Source organism: Vipera berus, assembly GCF_964194415.1.
Source record: "Vipera berus genome assembly, chromosome: 3".
In the NCBI taxonomy this organism is placed as follows: Eukaryota; Metazoa; Chordata; class Lepidosauria; order Squamata; family Viperidae; genus Vipera; species Vipera berus.
The window spans coordinates 68515753-68531452 of record NC_138204.1 but is presented as its reverse complement, the minus strand read 5'-3'; the positions used below and the strand labels follow the sequence as shown (position 1 = coordinate 68531452).

The window sequence follows — 15700 nt, the reverse complement described above, 5'->3', positions numbered from 1 at the left end:
ATAAAATACATGGGAAAATCCCATAGGAGGAAAATTCAACTTAGGGTTAGGGTTAGGTCACCATGAACTCATAGAGAAAAATGGACATCGCCAACAAATTCAGAGTTCTTGGGTATGGTTAGGAGGGCACTTACTTTTCTAGGCTTCTGTTTCTATGTTTCCTGATAAAATACATGGGAAAATCCCATTGGAGGAAAATTCCTTTTAGGGTTAGGCTTAGGTTATCATGAACCCATAGAGCAAAATTCACATCGCCAACGGATTTGGAGTGCTTGAGTATGGTTAGGAGGGCACTTACTTTTCTAAGCTGCCCTACCTATGTTTCCTGGTAAAATACATGGGAAAATCCCATAGGTGGAAAATTCCACTTAGGGTTAGGGTTAGGTCATCATGAACTCACACAGCAAAATGGACATCGCAAACAAAGTCAGACTGGTTGGGTATGGTTAGGAGGGCAATTGCTTTTCTAAGCTTCCGTATGTAGATTTCTTGGTAAAATACATGGGAAAATCCCATTGAAGGAAAATTCCACTTAGGGTTACGGTTAGGTTACCATGAACTTACAGAGCAAAATGGACATCGCCAACAAACTTGGAGTGCGTGGGTATGATTAGGTTGGCACTCATTTTTTTAGCCTGCCCTATCTATGTTTCCTGGTAAAATACATGGGAAAATCCCATAGAAGGAAAATTCCACTTAGGGTTAGGCTTAGGTCACCATGAACTCATACAGAAAAATAGACATCACCATTTATTTATTTTTGCACATGGTGGCGGAGGCTGAAAGCTAAAAGATTTTATAAAACCCAGCTGAAGGTCTAGGACTGGGGTGGTGGCGCGCATGCTAGCAGAGAGGGCTCTGCGTGCCACCTGTGGCACAGGTGCCATATGTTTGCCACCACAGGTATAGGGTTTCCTGCCTGAGTTGGATTAGAAAAGGGGTCCCGACCTGTGGTACTCGTCTGTGGCCTCTTGGTCACCGGGCCGCGGGAAGGGCTATTGTGCACGCACCCTCCCCACTCATGCTAGTGCCACCATGCAGGTGCTAGTGGCCCTGTTTGCACATATGTACGGGTGCTAGCAGCCCATTTGTGCATGCGCATGGGCCCCAGTGCCTCCACCACGCCGCTGTGGGTGCACAAAGCCCACTTGTGCATGCGCCTGTTTCCCTGCTCCTCCCTTTCCCTCCAGGCCACCATCCCAGAAAGGTTGGGGAGCTCTTGACTAGAAGACCTCTAAGGTCCCTTCCAACTCATTTATTCTGTTAAGTATGCAGTTTGCCTCTTTAACAATTAACTAGAGAAATGAAGGCATGACTCAATATATTTTAGTCGATTAAAATAGTTGCCAGTCTGTATTCTGGCTGCTTTATCTTTGGATAAAGAGTTGGAGTATATGTTATATTTCACTTCCAGGTATTCCTAGTAGAATATGATTTTCTGTTCTTTGTTCATCCTTCAGGTTCTGTTCTACTCATCCTAGGCAGATTGTAACTCTACTGGCTGATCTACTGGATCACTCCCCTGGTACAGGATCAATCACAGTATATTTCTATTTCAGAAGAATAAAATTGAGAAACATTTTGCTTTATTGTCTCCAAGGAAAGTGTTGTCTGCAGTATAACTATAGGACTGAATCCCTTAGTCAATCTAGTTCTAATGCCCAGGTAAGTTATTTTCCTCCCCATCTTTTCTAATTCTGTGATATCACCTTAGCATTTTTTTTAGATTCTCTCAGCATTAACACGAGAGTCTTTATTGGGCTAGCTAGATTCAATGGAAGAAAGCATTCACCCTTCCCTTTCCTGCTACTAAAACAAGGGAATCAATTGAGTATCACAGTGCAACCTTATGACTGTTTTCCAGTTAACCGTTTTGATTTGATTAAAAGCTGTTTAGAGAAAGCATGTGATAATACCTTCTCCTTGTCCTGCCTTCTTCTTGCATGCTGACGAAGCAACAGATTTTCAGTTCCTAATTCACCATGTTATTTTTCATAGCTCTGGGGAAATCCATAACACAATATATTTCTCCCCACCACCACCCTTCCCCACAATTTGGCATGAATGATCAGAACTGGGCTGAACTTTATTATTATTTTTTTTAAAAAAATGCAGGAATTTGTAAATTTCTTCTTCCTGACTTTTCCCAAAGCCCAACGTGTGGTTTCATCAGTTTTCTACTGTAATAAATAGTTTGCATACAGTATTACTTAATTTGGGAATCTGGTTTGAGTTTGAGTTGTATTTTTGCAGTGCCTGTTCATTATACAACACTGACACGTTATTGTAAGTATGCCATCTTTCCCATTGTTTATATTCAAGGGCTGAGGCTATCATGATTTATTTATGTTTTAATTAAAATTTGGTGAGCAGACCAGTGGATATATATTTTTTTTTAGCCTGCTATTTCTAATTTGTAGCCTTGAGGAAAAAAATCAATAACCTTTCTACCATTTATATTTTTATAGTTACCTCAGGCATTTACAATGCAGACCTGCCATTCACCTGCATTCTGACATAGATGCTAGATGTGCATTGGATATAAATCTTAATAGAGGCAAGGCAGCTGTATATTTCTGGAGCGCTTATATTCAGTTTGAATAAAGAGAGCGATGTTACACTTCCATCCTCTTGTCAAGATGCTTGACTAAAATTAATATAGCAAGTAAATTGATGTACTGTAAGTTTTATAACACCTGACTGAATCCTTAACAGATGCTTAGAAGTTTAATAATTTAAACTCACTGGTTCCCTAACACCCGCCTCTGGTGACAATTGGTGTGCATAAATTAACAGGGTCCCAGGAAAAGCATAATGCTGTGATTGTATTGAAAGAGAACTTGCATTTCCTACAGCGCAGAGACATCAATTATAGGTACAAATGGGTGGTGTCAATATATTTAATTGTATGCACAGTTTAAGTAACCATTTCATTAAACTCCCCTTTTTTTAAAAAAACGAAACAAGATTGAGAAATTTACATAAACGTTCTGAGATTTATACAGTTTGAAAGCAAAATGTAATCCAAAGTATTTGCAAGACAAAAGTGTCTTGAATACGAAGCCCATGATTTAATATTCTTAAGATCAGTTTCTGAAATTCTTTAAAAAAATAAAAGCTTATCAAATTCAACTTCAGAATAGAGCTGGAAAGGGCCTTGGAAGTCTTCTAGTCCAGAGCTTTTCAACCTTTTCACCCATTGTACCACTTTTAGGATATGGCAACATCCGAGTACCACCAGTCACCTAGCAAGGTGTCAAAAACTTGATGACCAAAAAAAAAAGGGATGAAGTACAGGTAGTCCTCAACTTACAACAGTTCACTTAGTGACTGTTTGAAGTTACAATGGCACTGGAAAAAGTGCCCCCCAAGCCACAGCTGAGCAGGACACCTGCCTGCCCGCCTGGCGGCACTCTTCTTCCTGTCCAAGATTTTCATTGTTGTGAGCATTTCTGTTGAGGATTGGCAGCGGGGGTGGGGTGGGGGGTGTTCGGTTTTTATTCCCCCCCACACCGGTCTGCTGGGTGGTTGCAGCAGGTTTTGGTCACTTCACATGTTCCTGGGACACTGTGACCATCATAAATATGAATCAGTTGCCAAGCATCTGAACGTAAATCACAAGACCCTGGAGATGCTGCAACATTCCAACTGATCGGCGCTTCTTCTGGGCTCAAAAGAAGCACCAGGATCAGCGCTGAGTTCCAGCTGGATCCTGGTGCTGATCCTGGCACTTCCACTGAGCCCTGACAGCCCTGCAGCTCCAGCCATCTCTCACTCAGGCTTGTGCGGTGCTGCCACCGGTTCAGCTCATTCCCCTCCCCCACTACCACTTCTCTAGGATGGTCGCGTACCACCTGCCGGGTGGCAATGTACCACAGGTGGTACCCGTACCACTGGTTGAAAAGCCCTGTTCTAGTCCAGCTCCTTGCTCAAGCAGGATACCCTTTACTATTTCAGACAAGTAGCTGTCCAGTCTCTTCTTAAAAACCTCCAGTGATGAAGGACCCACAACTTCTGAAGGCAAAGCTGTTCCACTGGTTAATTGTCCTCACTGTTTGGAAGTTTCTCCTTAATTCCAAGTTGCTTCTCTCCTTGATTAGTTTCCATCCAATTATCAATTTATTTTATGACATTCTTTAACAATTGAAAGCTTCTCAATAAACTAAAGCACATATATAAGATGGCCCTCCTTCTTCTTTCCATCTCCTGGTCTATTCATATCTATCTTTATATACAAGCTGGCAATTTAGACCCTTTATTTTCTTCTTTTCCTTTCTCCATTGTCCTTCTTTCTCTCTCCCCATTCCCCTCTCTAATGCCCATAAGTCATACAATCCCCACTTCTACTTAACCCACAATATTGTATCATACAAAAGAGCCTGTAGAGAGTATAGATATTGAACGTCTTTCCTCTCTTCCCTAAAAAAAATGCTGTCTCATTGTTAGCACCTGGGGATTGTTCATTGTGCAAATGGTGTTTATCCCCTGGATGGGGATAAATTTCCACTGATTGCTGTTTTCCCTCCATTGCTACTATATCTTTAGCTGTCCTCTGACTGCTTGAGATGTGTGAAGACACCGAGATATAGAAGCAATGTGTATGGGAAACAGTGGGCCATCTCATGCCAGCGCAAGGGGCAGTGTGGATATGCCTGTTGTGTTGTTTCTTAATAAAATGAGCGCCCTTTCTGTGGGCATGCATAAGTCCAATTCATGCAAGAACGGAGTGTGTTTAATATTTTTTAGTTAAAAGATCTCATTTGCATAATTATACTTGCTGGAGGGTCTCTGCTCTCTTCTTGGAGTCTTTTTTCTTTTGCATGTTGACACTTAAAGTAAGCTTATGCTATAGCAATAAGAAGACCTCTGAAACTGGACCAGACCCAGACATTATGCTGCCTGTTGCAAAGATCTACTGAACTAGGAGGTGAATCTTACTCAACACATGCAATGCATCCAAATCCTTAGGAAGCATAAGACAGGCTATTGACACACTCATTTTGGTGCCCTAACACTTGAACACTGCCTAATTATTGGTCTGCCTGATGCTTATTGCCTACTTAAGCAAATGGTTTAATGCCAGCCATACTGCTAATCATCTGCCTAAGCAAACAAGAGTCTGCCACACTCAACATCTCAGATAAATAGAAGGCTGGAAATTCACTAAATAATTAAAGTGCTTTAAAGTGTAGACTCATCTGATAATGAGAAAAGCTCAGACTAAGATGTGATGGAAATTAATGTCCAGGCCATTTTAAGGTTCCTTTCCCTTCAGTCAGCAGTCATTCAGGCTGCCTTTGGCTTCTTCTACTAACAGTGTAGTCAAATCACTCTCCCACCAAACTTTAAAACTTCAGAAATTGAAATAATGTTGCCTCAAAGAGAAGGATTAGCACTGTTTCACCAATTTCCAAAATTTTCAGCAAGTACACTCCATCATCTAAAGCAATGTTTCTCAACCTTGGCAACTTGAAGATGTGTGGACTTCAACTCCCAGAATTCCCCAGCCATCTGTGTTGGCTGTGGAATTCTGGGAGTTGAAGACCACACATCTTCAATTTGCCAAGGTTGAGAAACACTTGTCTAAAGTATATTTATGTTTTACAATATGAAATATACCGGATTTCCATCCACTAATGAGTGGTGAGTGTTTTTGATTGTGCAGATTTTTCTGGCTCAAACTTTCATCAATCTCTGGCAGTTTGGTCAATGCCCAAAGTGATAGAAATTATAGTCCAATAATATCTGCAGGAAACACAGTTCCCCATTCTTATCTTAGTGTTTGCACATTTTGATCAACTCACACTAAAATGGTCAATTACATACAGATTAGGAAAAGAAACCCTCATGCTTCTTCTAGTTGATTCTGGAAAAGATATTTAGATATATCTAGTTCATAATCATAGAATCATTTACTGTAAGGCTTGAAATGGATTTGGAACATCATCTCAACAACCCTCTACCAAGTGATGGTGAATCGATGACACATCTGACAAAGATGACACATCACAACAGTTTGGATGATATGCCAGGATTAACCAACATTCCACAACTATTATTGAAAGCATGCCCCATTCTCACACAATTTTTGGATGGTGTAGAGGCTACCTGAGAATGAAGCAAGCTCTTGGGCGGTGTTCTCAGGTAGCCTCCAGAGCCCCTGAAAAGTGTGTGAGAATGGAGTGTGCTTTTGTGTGGGTTTGGGAGGCTTCAGAGGCTGCAGAAGAGTATTTTCTTTTCTTTTTCTTTATTGAAAAGTTTTACAGTACATTTTATCTTTAACAATCCCCCCCTCCCCCCACCCCTACCTAACCCTCCCTATCCCTCCCCCCCATTCCCCCCTCCCCCCCCCCGACTTCCCAGAGCTAAGTACAAGGTATAAAAACAAAAAACAATCATAAACATCCATATGCTAACAACAATAAACTATTAATTCTATCGCCCTCTAGCTCATATAAAATGACTACAAGCAATACTAATGTTACATATAAAAAGAAAAAAAAAGAAAAAAGAAAAGAAAACTTATTCAAATGCTAAATGAAACTTTTTAGTCCCATATTTGTTCTGGATATAATCGATCCACTTTTTCCACTCCATAATATAACGTTCTTGCGAATGATCTTTCAAGTAAGCCGAAATCTTTGCCATTTCCGCCAGGTCAGAAACCTTTAGAGTCCATTCTTCTATAGTCGGCAGTTCCTCCTTTTTCCAATATTGACCTATTAAGAGTCTTGCTGCTGTGATTAAGTTCAACATCAACTTAATGTCCACAACAGTAGCATCTGTAATTATGCCCAATAAAAACAATTGCGGACAAAACTTTATCCTTTCTTAAAGATCTTCTGCATATTCCACCAAATTTTTATCCAAAAAGCCTTAACCTTTTTGCAGGTCCACCATATATGAAAATACGTTGCATCTTCGCCACCACACCTCCAACATTTAGGTTGATAATTCGGATACATACTTGCAAGCTTTTTAGGATCTAAATGCCATCTATAAAACATTTTATAAAAGTTCTCTCTTAGGTTTTGGGCTTGCATAAATTTTACGTTCCTGACCCAGATCTTTTCCCACGTGTCCATTGTAATAACTTCTTGAATATTCTGGGCCCATTTTATCATACAGTCTTTAACAAGTTCTGTTTCTGAGTCAATATCTATCAATGCAAGATAAATCCGTTTAATATGTGCTGGACCCTGGTTTCTAATTTGCTTTATCAAATTTTCATCAGTCATTGAGAAACCAATTTTCTGATCTTCTTTCCACCTGGCACATAATTGAGTATATTGAAACCAAGTTTGAACGATCTTCTCATCTCGCAAGAGATTGTACGGCTTCAAACACCAGACGTTCCTTTCCAAGCTTAAGATCTCCTTATACGTAGTCACATCATGTTTGAAGCCAACATTTATGTTTTCTATTGCATGTTTCGGGATTGCCCACAACGGCATCTTGTAGTCTAATTTATGTCTATACTTCTTCCAAACTCTCAACAATGCCTGTCTTAAAATATGCACTTTAAACACATTATCTACCTTCTTATCATACAACAAATATGCATGCCAGCCAAATAACAAGTCGTGGCCCTCAAGATTTAATAATCTTCCTTGTGTCAAATTAATCCAATCACTTATTCCTGACAACGCAGCAGCTTCATAATATAATTTAAGATTAGGCATTTTAAGACCACCTCTTTCACGAGTATCCTGCATAATCTTAAGTTTAACTCGTGGCCTTTTCCCTGCCCACACAAATTTATTGATACCCCATTGCCATTCTTCCAAATTAGAGTCTTTTTTAAGGACCGGTATCATTTCGAATAAAAATAAAAATTTAGGCAGGACATTCATTTTCACTGCTGCAATTCTTCCCAGCAAAGACAATTGCAGTTTTTCCCAGCTCTCCAATTCTTTTTGAATTTTTCCCCATAACTTTTCATAATTATATTTATATAACTTTGCATTGGAGGGTGACAAATACACCCCCAAATATTTAACCCTTTTAACAATCTCAAATCCAGTTAATCCTTCTAAAAGGGTCTTTTGCGATGCTGTCATATTTTTGGCTAAAATTTTTGTTTTTTGTACATTAACCTTAAATCCAGAAACCTTCCCATATTGCATTATTATCTCCATCAGGTCCACAACAGAGTTTTCTGGCTGGGTCACCGTAACAACCAGATCATCTGCAAACGCCCTCAATCTATAATCCTGATCTCTAATTTGAATACCCTTAATTTTTTCTGAGTTCCGTATTTTTATCAATAATATCTCCAATGTTAAAACAAATAATAAAGGTGATAACGGACACCCTTGTCTTGTGCCCTTCTCAATATTGCATACTTCAGTCAGACTATTGTTAACTATTATTTGGGCAGTTTGTTTTTGATATAATGCCCTAATTGGTTGTAAAAATTTATCCCCAAAATTCATTTTATCTAAAACTTTCATCAGAAATTGCCAATCCAATTGATCAAAAGCTTTTTCAGCATCTAAAAAAATTAGCGCCGCAGGGATCTGGTTGTTCCTTTCCAAAAACTCCACCACATCAACTATATGCCTCACATTATTTTTCATTTGTCTACCACTAATAAACCCAGTTTGATCCCCATGAATCATCTGTTGCAAAACCCTCATCAATCTGTTAGCTAACACCTTAGCAAATATCTTGTAGTCTGTATTTAAAAGTGATATTGGTCTGTAGTTTTTAACTTGAGTAGCATCTTGATCTTCCTTCGGAATCAAAGAAATAAAAGCAGTTCTCCAAGACGGAGGCACCCTTCCCCCCCCTCTGAATTGTCTGAAACAATTCCCTTAATGGCTTTATCAGCTCCAATTGTAAATTTTTGTAGTAGACCGCAGTCAGACCATCCGTACCTGGCGCTTTATCCACCTTCAATTCCTTAATTGCTGTAAGAATTTCTTCTTCTGTTATCAATTGATTAATCTCCTCCTTTTGTTCTTGTGTAAGAACCAGGATGCTAGCATTCTTCAAATATACATCAATATCTGTTTCATTAATCTTCTCCTTAACATATAGTTTAGAATAAAAATCCACAAAGGCTTCCTTGATAAGATCCTGTTGAAACACAACCTTTCCTTTGTATTTAATTTTATCTATATTAGAAGCCCTTTGCTTTTTCCTTAACCTGTAGGATAACCACCTACCTGGTTTATTGGCATTGCAAAAAGTATTATGCCTAGCAAACCGTAGGTTAGTTGCCACCTGATCAGCCATCAACTTATCAAATTGTCCTCTTAGCAGGTTAATGACCTCCTTAATCTTCGCATCCGATGGATTCAAAATTAGGGCCTTTTCTTTTTCCCTGATTTCATTCTCCAGTTCTTTCCTTCTAACTTCCAAATTACGTCTATATTTATTATTCATATATATTAACACCCCTCTCATATAGGCTTTGCTAGCATCCCAAACCATGTCCATAGAGGTATCCTTATTCATATTAATTTCAAAAAAATCCTTCATCTGCTTTTTACATTCTTCCACATTTCTCTGGTTTCTAAACAAATTCTCATTTACGCGCCAGGAGCGCCTATCTCTATTGTCCTTGTTGATCTCTAACCAAACTGGACTATGGTCAGATATAGTTCTTGCACAAATCTTTACCTTCTTAGTCCTAGAAAAAAAATCATTAGTCAGTAATATAAAGTCAATCCTAGAAAAAGATTGATGTCTATCAGAAAAAAAGTATAATCCTTTTCATGTAAGTGTGTATCTCGCCAAATGTCTCGCAATTCCAGGTCATCCTTCATTTCAAAAAAAGATTTAGGCAATCTAGCATGACTCGGGGCACGCTTAAAGAGACCAGCTTTATTTATTTATTATTTATTTATTTATCCAGGACACCATTCCAATCTCCCATAAAAATAAAAGATTTATAATCCAACTGGGTAATCTTTGTATGTAGTAAACTAAAAAAATCAGTTTGTTGTTGATTAGGAGCATACAGTCCAACTAAAAGTGTTTTTTTGCCTTCTAACAGCAAATCTATCATAACATATCTTCCTTGCTTGTCTACTTCAATTAGTTCCGCTGTCAGAGTACTCTTGACATAGATAACCACTCCATTTTTCTTGTTCATTGCAGAAGCAATAAATTGCGTGCCCAGCCTTGAGTTCAACAAATACTTTTGGTCCATAACCCTAATATGCGTTTCTTGCAAACAAATAACATCAGTCTTAAATTGTTTTAAATATTGAAAAACTTTCTTTCTCTTCTGTGGTGAGTTTAATCCATTAACATTCCAGGTTAGGAACTTAGTCGCCATTCTTGGCGTCCCGAAGCTTCTGGAGCACGTCTGCCAGGACCCCTTTAACTTCCTTAGGCCGCGCCCCTCCCACAACTTCACTGTAAGTACGCTTTGGAGGTTCCATAACTTTCTGCTGATCTTGCTCTTGCTCTTGTCTCACTCGTCTTGAAGCGGCACGCGTTATCCTTTGCTCTCCAACAGCTGCCGATAAAACTGTAATTTGATCCCCTCCAGCACCGTTCTCCTCTATCTGTATTCCTTCAGCATCTTGAGGCTTTCCCTCGCCATATCCCTTTACAGCTTCCAGAAGTGGTAGAGGGGTTGCTTTTAAAACTTTACTGTAAAAATCACGTGCCTGAGTCACTGTAACCAGACGATGTCTTTTACCTTCGTGCATCACCACCATGCCCACTGGAATCTCCCATCTAAACTTGATGTCACATTTCTTAAGTTCCTGTGCTAGAAAGGCAAAATCTTTCCTTTTCCTTAAAATCTTTGGAGGAATCTCTTTTAAGACCAGAACGTCTTGCTCAGCAACCACAAACTTAGTATGATAAGCAACTTGAATAACTTCATCCCTAATTGCTCTCTTTGTAAAGTAAACCACCACATCTCTAGGTAGCTTCCTCTGCCTTGCAATCCATGAGTTCACACGAAAGATTTTATCTATACTTCCCTCAATTTCAGCTGCTGACTGGCCCAGTACCACTTCCAAAGCCTCGGAGACCAGCTGCTTTAAATCTTCTTTGGGATTCTCTTTTAAGCCCCTGCTTCTGATAGCAAACTCCATCTGATGGTACTGGACGAGGCTCAAGTCTCCATCCATTTTATCCCTTATATTTTCATTCTCTAGTACTTTTACTTCTAATATAGAATTCTTTTGACTAAGATCCTCCACTTTTTCATCCAAGCGTTGCACACATACAGCCACACTTTCAATTGTAGACAAAATGTCTGCCCTCATTGCTCTAAACTTCTCTTCCATCTTCTCCTCCAGTTTCTCCTCCAGCTTTTCCATCATATCTGACATTAATTGTGAATGCTTTTCGAAGGCATCCTGTAAATCCTTAAGCGTCAATCCCGGAGCAGGTGCAGGAGGGAGCAAAGCTTGCAACGAAGTCTGCTGCACCGGGGAAGCCCCCGCACTCCAAAGAACTTTAGAGGCTTTCGTCGCCATCTTCCCCCACTTTCACTTGTTGCGCACTTTCACTTTAAAGCCATAAAATCCATTAAGCTAGAGAGTAAAGATAAAAGTCCACTTCACCTTGACCTCCTGTACCGCTCTGCCTGCGTCTTAATACTCAAGAGTCTTTCCTTCTGGCAGGGGTGGTTGCTAACGCTTGGCTCTGCTCCAAAAATCACGGAGCAGAGACGCTGCGCAGCCCGGAGCAAACCCAGGCTTCGGGGGGGCTTGATCCTTCAGCCGCCCAAACTTAAAGCTCAGGCGGCCCCGGAGAGCTCAACCCCTACCTGGGGCCTCACCCCCTCCTCTTCTCCCGGGGAGGGGGCTTCCGAATCACCTAAACAGCTGATCGGCGCTGTTTTCGGTGATTCAACAAAGCTGCGGAGCGGACAGCCCGGAGATGGCTGTCTTCAGCGTCGCGTCGCCACCGGAAGTCCCCCAGAAGAGTATTTTCCAAGGCTGTTTCAAAGGCCCAGAGTTGTCTCAAGCAAGCCACAGTCAACAAAAGGCAACACCTACCTGGAGATAAGTGGCGTGTGGCAGATCCTGGAGATCGCACACGAGTGATTGGACTGTATATTTTTTAAACAAATGAATAAGTAAAGAATTGTTTCTCTTTTGTTTGTGTGACACATTAAGTTAGGCATTTTCTAAATTTTTAACATGCTGAAAGACTTACCATCACTAGCCTTGTGCACTACATCCTGATTAGGTCCTTGACAGGTGAAGAAAAAATTTACATTGTTAAAACAGTTCTCACCGTTAGGATTTTTTTTCCTGATGTCCACCCAAATTCTTGAATTTAAGGCCGTCCTTGTCCTCTTTTCTAAAACAATTTTGAACAAGTCTGTCCCACCCCCACTAACACTGACAGGGCAAGATGTTAGAATATAAACCGAGAGCAAACTCCACTCCTTATTAGGACTGATGATGTTACCTAGTTTGGGTAATGAAATGTCTACAAGAGAATACCTCCTGTGTCTCGTCTTACAAATGCCAGATCTTCAGGGGCTTGCAGAAAGCTGTCATGTCTACCTATGCAGGTAGTCCTTTACTAATGAACAGTCACTTAGCAACCATTACTAAGTTATGATCAACCACCAAAAGCTACATATCCAGTTTAGAGTTCTGATGGTTGCACAAACACAGTCACATGACTGCATTTTGGCTGCTTGGCAACCAGCTAACCTTTGTAGCTGGTTGCAGCATTCTGCAGTCATGTAACCATGATTTGTTTGTCAGTTCCTAGCCATTTTGGACCATAGTGTTTGCTTAACCACCAAAGTTTTTGCTTAATGACTGCAACTTTTGATTAATGACTGCAGTTTTCACTTATTGATCACCACAAAAAATCATAAAATTGGCTCTGGTCATGTGGGTGCCTTGACTTATGACTATCATATCTTATGATAGAAATTCCAGTCCACATTGCAATTGTAAGTAAAGAACTACCTCTAGTCTTTTTTTCTTCTCCAAGCTCTCATACCTAGTATTTCCAACTGTTCATCAATCATTCCAAGATCTTTATCATCTTGATTTTATTGGAGTTTATAAAAGTTGTTCCTAAAATATGATGTCATATTGCAGATGTTTCTGATCAGTGTAGAATAGAGAGTAACAATTACTTTTTTTTTCAATTTGACACTCTAATTTGGTTGATGTAACCTATGATCCCATTTGCTCTTTGCATCTGCAAAAAACACATTCAGTTTTTTACCCATCAAGATCCGCCACAACTTTTTCTCAACTTTTGTGTTTTTGTTTTACATTTGTTAACGGCTGCTGACTGAAAAAACTCATCGCTTTCACACATTTGTATTGCAAAGTTTATTCAAATCATAACTCTGCTTTAATGATGGCCCCGTGGAGTAAAAAGTTAAGAACAAAAGTAAAGCTTGAGATAGTCTTTGATAAACACATTTTCCCTTAAAATCAAACAGCTGGACTAATTTTTTTAAAGATTCGGTGTAAAAGTGAAGTAAAAACGATGCATATTTTAGATCAAATAACCATTCCCAAACCCGTATTCTGCCCAAAATGCTATTCCCAGTGTTCAGCATATCATATATAACACTGACAAATTATTCTCTCTCTTCTTTCTTTTCTTGTATGCTTTCTTTCTGTGAATATCAAGAAGCCATAATACCTATGCAGCTTCTACACGAATATAACTCTTGCTATTTTTGCAGATCTGGTAGTGGAAAATCTTATTCCAATGATACGGTTTGCTGTGACTGACTGGTTGATCGAGAGAACGTGGATTTCTATGCCTGTAGTACCTTATATTTTTTATCCATCTGTCTCACATCCACTCAAAAGTTGTTTTATGTGTGCTAAATTTCAGCCCAGAGAAAGATATAAATCAACTCAATGGCTAATAGTAGTGCCAGCTCACAGTGGTAGAGCTTGGCAATTTTAAACCTAAAATTTAATGGCCTTGATGGGGGTGGGGGTGGGGGGCAGGAGTGTCAAATAGCCAAATGGGCTTCGTTTCTGATCTTCACTCTTTTTCCTCCACCATGTTTGAGTTCTGCTTGGTTTGATATAACTAAACATGCTGCTTTCTGATTGGCTAGACTCTGCAATAACCTCTGATAATGTACAGATTCTATTGGCCATCCCATGCTGTAAAATATTTAAAGTAATAAAGGAAACCCTGGTGACCTTCAGCCTTAAGGAACCTGATTAGGTGTCAAAACAAAATGCTTGAATGGTTTGCTTCTTACGAGGATGTCTGTGAAGAAGGAGGGCGGGTTGTCATTAAAGCTTTGATTGTGATGGTGGCTGCCATCTTAATTTCTGTGAACACCCACCATGCACAAATGCCCTTATTTTCTCCACATCAACCATCACTCCTGGACAACCAGGTTGCAAAGAACCTGTTAGCATATCTATTCTTGAATCAGGATTAAAATTCAGAACAAATCTGTCAAGAGACATGGCACAGTGCATTAGTAGGTCCAACGCTATCTTCTAAAAATGAAAGTACATTTTTTTGTGTATAAAGTTTTTTATTGTTATTTTTTCCCCCTCTACATACATATGTTAGTTTTTCAAACAACATGCGAGCTGGGTTCATAACACGCTGATACATATACAAATTCTACTCTTTGGTTCTCTCTTCCAACCATTTATAAAATAAATTCCAGCTTTTGTAGTGTTCTGTTTCTTCTTTGTCTTTTAGTCTCACAGTTAATCTGTCCATCTCCGTGCATTCCAATATCTTCTTTATTACCTCTTCTTCTGACGATACTTGTTCATTTTTCCAGCATTGCGCATAACTTATTCTTGCTGCAGTTACAATATGTAGTACTTAGTTCTTGACTTACGACGACAAATGAGCACAAAATTTCTGTGGCTAAGCAAGACAGTTGTTAACTGAATTTTGCCCTGTTTCTTTCTCGCCCCAATTGTTAAGTGAATCACTTCAGTTAAGTTAGTAACATGGTTGTTGAGTGAATCTGGGCTTCCCCATTGACTTTGCTGGTCAGAAGGTCACAAAAGGTGATCACACAACCCCAAGACACTACTACAGTCATAAATATGAACCGGTGGTCAAGCATATGAATTTTAATCACGCGACCACAGGAATGCTGCACTGGTCCTAAGTGTGAAAAACGGTTTCAGTGCCATTGTGTAACTTCAAATGATCACTAGAGGAATGGTTATAAGTTGGGGATAACCCATAGTTTTTAAGGAAACCCACATAGAAGCGGATAAGAAAATGCCTGGGAAGGAGGGGAAATCAAGTAAATTCTTATAACAAAAACCCAGTTTAAGAAAACAAACAGAATAAATCACATGGAGGGTGCACGACTGAATAAGCTTGGCCAGTTTTCAATAATGCAAGCAGTGATTAAAGAAGCCTGTCTGAGATTGGGAACACTTTGAGCAAAGACTATGGCAAAAGCTTACTTATTTGAGGCATTAGAAATTGAAGGAGATTGAAGGAGCCTAACAAAAGAAGCGTCTAGTCATGCTGGCCACATGACCACGGAGACGTCCTCGGACAAGCGCTGGCTCTTCGGCTTTGAAACGGAGATGAGCACCGGCCCCTAGAGTTGGAAACGACTAGCACGCATGTGCGGGGGAACCTTTACCTTTACCTTAACAAAAGAAGCACCAGGGAAGGAAACGATTGGTGATGCTTGAGGGCTCGTTTCCCCATTGACTTCGCTTGTGGGAAGCCAGCTAGGAAATGCTTGCAAATGGTAACCTGTAAATACACGACAGTTGCCAAGTGCCCA

At 39.8% G+C, this 15700-nt stretch overlaps 1 protein-coding gene across 6 annotated transcripts in view; it reads left to right on the top strand.

Moving 5' to 3' along the window:
* The window catches only part of TM2D1 (TM2 domain containing 1), a 56819-nt gene that overhangs the window by 37510 nt on the left and 3609 nt on the right, over positions 1–15700 (top strand). For 3 of the 6 annotated variants that reach the window (XR_014025861.1, XR_014025863.1, XR_014025864.1), the window contains 2 exons: positions 1461–3442; positions 3958–4243. The gene's annotated coding sequence lies outside the window, so the exon portion shown is untranslated. Of the gene's footprint in view, positions 1–1460; positions 3443–3957; positions 4244–15700 lie in introns of those variants that run through there. The other 3 variants (XR_014025862.1, XR_014025860.1, XR_014025865.1) reach the window with 3 other exon arrangements.